This window comes from Callithrix jacchus, chromosome 3 (genome assembly GCF_049354715.1).
Source record: "Callithrix jacchus isolate 240 chromosome 3, calJac240_pri, whole genome shotgun sequence".
Taxonomy (NCBI): Eukaryota; Metazoa; Chordata; class Mammalia; order Primates; family Cebidae; genus Callithrix; species Callithrix jacchus.
This window is the reverse complement of record NC_133504.1, coordinates 136498095-136503501: the sequence shown is the minus strand read 5'-3', so window position 1 is coordinate 136503501 and position 5407 is coordinate 136498095. Positions and strand designations below refer to the sequence as shown.

The window sequence follows — 5407 nt, the reverse complement described above, 5'->3', positions numbered from 1 at the left end:
AAACCCAGGAGGCAGAGGTTGCAGTGAGCCGAGATCATGCCATTGCACTCCAGCTTGGGTGACAGAGTGGGACTCTGTCTCAAACAAAACTAAACAAAACAAAAACAAAAACAAAAACAAAAAAACTGGTCATAATTTGAATGTGATAATACCTAAAAGAATACCAGTTTGCTGTTAAGAAAGTTAAATGAGTATTGGAGATCCCAAACAATAGATATTTACAATATACCCTAATTTTGACTTTTGTTTTTCATTTTTATTTTGAGAAAAAAATCGTTTTCATGTAGTGTATTTAAGTGCATATTTTTATACTTTAAAACTATTTGAATATTTCTTTCTATTTTTAGTTAAATACCCTTAGTCTATATACTTATTAAGGCTTGACTACTGGCCCTAATTCTTAATAATATGAATAAAAATATTTTGATAAGGTTGTAATAATGAAAATAAATTGTATTTGGATAAAATAATATTGAGATTATCATCTATATTGGTGAGAGTTTTTTCACACTTCTCAAATTTTTTGTCAAGATTTCAACTTTGCTGCCTAGTTGTTTGATTTCTGGTGCACATGGAATGTTCACCAACCAATAACATATAGTATCTGTGTTCCTGATAATCACTATACCATATAAACTCAGACTTTCTGAGAGTCACATTTTTCACTGACAATTCTTTAAGAAGAGCAGTATTTATGAAGCATTTTGGAAGAACATGCCATTCACTGTTTCTTCAATATTTGGCATTCTCAAGTTTTAACACCTATACTAATCCCAATAGGTAAATCCAATCTAAGATTTCAATTTATCAGTTCTGGGACTGGGTCTGGGAATCATCTTTTTTGAAAGCAAGTCATCTGCATTCCATCTTTGAGAAATGTTGCCCTGGATATTATTTAGTGATCGATTATTAATGATGAGCATACCAGAGGAGTATATTGGAATGTCTTTTGAAATATCTTCGAGTTCACTGACTCCAGCTTTAAGAGATCAAAATTAAGAGAGTCAGGAAGGGAACAGGAACTGTACAAAATCATAATTGATTCTAATATACACATTCATAAAATGTTAAGAACTCCTCCTCCAAATAATCAACATTTTTCTATATGTAATGTATTGAATTAAATATCTAATGGGAGTTATATCATGAAACACCAGCTATAGCAAGAGCCTCCTAATGGGTCTCCCCACTTCAATTTTTGTCTCTTCTTTTCTTTACACTAAATCCAGAGCAATATTTTTGAAATACAAATTTGATCATGATGTGTTAATGAATTTGTGCGGGCTTTCATGCATGGGCTGACTGCCACACACTTCATTCCTCTTGTCCTTTGTGTTTTAGGTCACTCTTCAGTTTCCCAATTCCTCCATCTACCTCAGATCTTTAAACATGTATTGTCCTCTACCGGACTATTTTATTTGCCACTAGCCTTCCTAAACAGTCTTCAATCACCTTCCATGTTCATTTTGATGGACTTGGAAGGATAAAAGATGATACCATCATTTGTGAAATTGGAGATGTTTTCAAGGCCAAAAACCTAATTGAGGTAATGCGAAAATCTCATGAAGCCCGTGAAAAATGGCTTCGCCTTGGGATTTTTAGACAGGTGGATGTTTTGATTGACACATGTCAAGGTGATGATGCACTTCCAAATGGGTTGGACTTTACCTTTGAAGTAACCGAATTAAGGAGATTGACGGGCAGTTATAACACCATGGTTGGAAACAATGAAGGCAGTATCGTACTTGGCCTCAAACTCCCTAATCTTCTTGGTCGTGCAGAAAAGGTGACCTTTCAGTTTTCCTATGGAACAAAAGAAATGTCGTATGGCCTGTCCTTCTTCAAACCCTGGCCTGGAAGCTTCGAAAGAAATTTCTCTGTAAACTTCTTTAAAGTTGCGGGACAGTTCCCTTGGAGCTCATTGCGGGAGACGGACAGAGGAATGTCAGCCGAGTACAGTTTTCCCACATGGAAAACCAGCCACACGGTCAAGTGGGAAGGCGTGTGGCGAGAGCTGGGCTGCCTCTCCAGGACGGCTTCCTTTGCTGTTCGAAAAGAAAGTGGACATTCACTGAAGTCATCTCTTTTGCACGCCATGGTCATCGATTCTCGGAATTCTTCCCTCTTACCAAGAAGAGGTGCTTTGCTGAAAGTTAACCAGGAACTGGCAGGCTACAGTGGCGGGGATGTGAGCTTCATCAAAGAAGATTTTGAACTTCAGGTGAACAAGCCACTCATATTTGATTCAGTGTTTTCAGCGTCTCTCTGGGGTGGAATGTTGGTACCCATTGGTGATAAGCCATCGAGTATTGCCGATAGGTTTTACCTCGGGGGACCCACAAGCGTCCGAGGATTCAGCATGCACAGCATCGGGCCGCAGAGCGAAGGAGACTACCTAGATGGAGAAGCGTACTGGGCTGGCGGCCTTGCACCTCTACACCCCGTTACCTTTCTGGCCTGACCAGGGGGGCTTTGGAGAACTTTTCCGAACACACTTCTTTCGAAACCTCTGCAACCTCAACTATGGGGAGGGCCCCAAAGCTCACATCCAGAAGCTGGCTGAGTGCATCCGCTGGTCGTATGGGGCCGGGATCGTCCTCAGGCTTGGCAACATCGCGCGGCTGGAACTTAATTACTGCATCCCCATGGGAATACAGACGGGCGACAGGATATGTGATGGCGTCCAGTTTGGAGCTGGAATAAGATTCCTTTAGCCAATGCCTCCACAGGACGAGCTCTGGGACCTGGGCAGCAGCGAGGCGGGCACCCGTGTCACGTACTGATCTCGAGGAAACACGGCTTCGCGATCCTTTGGCTGCAATCCTTTCCTTTCCCTGTGGGAAACCCCGTCAATAAATGTTAAAGACACACACACACACACACACACACGCACACGCACACACACACACACACACACACAAGAATTGACCTAAGAAGGTCAATTCTTATTAAATGGTCTCATGTACCTTTTACTTTTCAGTTGCAGCACATTTTAATTTTAATGTATTAATTATGTGATTGTTCAACTAGTGTTTATCTCTTCCGCAGGGTAGTAAGCCCTCTAAATCAGGCATCATGTGTTCTTTTAGTCCAAAATTGAATTCCTGTTGCTTTCCCACTTCCTGGCACATAGTACTTGATAAATATTATTAAATAAAGGAAAAATAATACATAGTAATGTCACCTTTAGTGGTTGCTCAATTATTTTAACATTTTCATATATTGTCATCAACTTATAAGTTTATAGTTACTCTAGTTTACAGTCATAAAAATTTATAATCCCTAAAACTACAATAAATACATACCATTCCCAAAGTCAGAATGAAGTTCAGAGACAAATATCCAGGTTATCTCAGAGCTTGTCAGTGTTGTCCCTAAGTTCCTCAAGTACTAAGATTTTGAGATTTCATTTCTTACTAAAGGGAAATCACAAACAAATATTTTCTATTTGTGTTACCAAATAATATTTTTTTTAAATTTCAGGTTAGAATTGTTATAAGGGTGGTAATATAGTTGACCCTTGAACAACATGGGTTTGAACTTCATAGGTGCCGGTATCTACAAATTCCTTTCAACCAAAGGCTGATCAATTGTACAGTATTTACAGAATGAAATTAACGTACAAGGAGGACTGACCTTTGGTATATTTAGGTTCCAGAGAGCTCACTGTGGGAATTGAGTATGCCTAGATTTTTATATGCCTGGGGGTCCCAGAAGCAATCCTTCCTCTCTTTGTATAAGGGACAAATTTATAAGTATTTGGGTTTTTATTACTATATTTGATTATGTTATTATAAACTGACAACTATTTTTAATACAGTTATCACTTACCTGTCAGTTATCACTTGCCAGCATCTCACATTTCAATGCTTATCTTTCTTAGATTGTTTTTCTGAAGTTTTTGTTATCAGTGATTTCCTTCAAATGCTCCCTTCCTTTTATTTTCATGAACTATCCATCTTGCTTCCACTTATCATTAAACCTTCTTTCCAGTTTGCTCTAGTTTTCCACCTTTCACCCATTAGAATTTCCCCCTGGGGAAGGTAAGGATTGACTTTCTTACCTTTATTTTAACTCTAGATGTTTAATCTATGCAATTCATTCATGGCCGTGATATGTAACGTCAATAATGCCCCAGTATATTTCTCTCCTGAGTGATAGGTCAATATATTTAATTTATTCAGCTAACAAATATTTTGAGGATGTTTCTATTTGCCTGACACTATTTCAGGTGGGGAGACAGTGCCTGCAACATCATCCTTACATGCCTAGATAGCACTGATACCTGAAACTCAATTTTACCCAAACTGAATCTATCAGATTGTCTTTCCTAGACTACTCTCAAGCACTCAGAATATTCTCTTCCTCTGATTACTGCTATGTCAAGTGTAATGCTGCTTCAAATACATATCTGTGTATATTTTCTCTTACATGCAATTTATTACCAAAACCCAATTACTTCTTCTGAAGTGTCTAATTCTATCCTCACTGTCACTGCTTTATTTCAGCCCTTATGCATTGACTAGAATATCTCAATTAAGAGACTCAAGGTACATATAGACAATGGACAGACCTTGTATAAATATAGAACTCTATAACTCCCATCTGTAACCTATAGCAACCCACCCAGCTAACCAACCCCCAACAATAAATACCACACCCCACTCTTACCTACAATAAATATCTTAGAAGTCAGCCTACTCTGAGTCAGAGTTATAGAAAGTTAGACTCCTATCTCTAGTAATAAGCCAAGGAGCTAAACAATAGCACCTGTAACAATTGGATCTAATAGCCAGGACTTGATTAGTAACTGACAGGTTCCCTAATTTTTTTTCACTGTTTAAATTTCAGATCCACCAGGGAAAGCCAAAATATGCAGCCCTAACCTATCACACAGGATGCTCCATTTCCAGTTAGCTCATTTGTAGCTCCTCCATGACAAAGCCTCCAATCAGGGCATACCTGAGCTTTTCTTTTTTCCACTATAAAGTTTTCTCACTCTGTACCTGCCTTTGAGTCTCTGCCAAAACACCAGTGATGGTGTTGATTCCCTTTCTATAGATAGCGAGCTCTGAATAAATAGCTGTTTCTTGTTCTCATTGGTTGGCTTTTTTTCCACACAACACAATCCTAAGTAGTCTCTGCCCAGAGTCTGGATTCTTCCTATAGATGTCATTCTAGAACCAGAGTAATATTCTAAAACTCAAAACCCGTATGAATCGTCACTGATCTTATTTTTCAATGCTTTCTACTGCCTTGAGGACTCAGCTCAAATTCTTAAACTGAGCACGTAAGACTCCTCTTTAATTCTTGAACTTCAGTTCTTACCATTCCCTCTCATAAAACGTTTCGCTGATCCATGATATACCTTACACTCTAATTTTTCTAATTGTTTGAGCAATATGGT

General features: G+C 38.6%; 1 pseudogene; it reads left to right on the top strand.

Annotated features, from left to right (window-relative positions):
- Positions 1-1519: 1519 nt before the first annotated feature.
- On the top strand, positions 1520-2811 carry LOC100397596 (sorting and assembly machinery component 50 homolog pseudogene; annotated as a pseudogene).
- The last annotated feature ends 2596 nt before the right edge of the window (positions 2812-5407 follow it).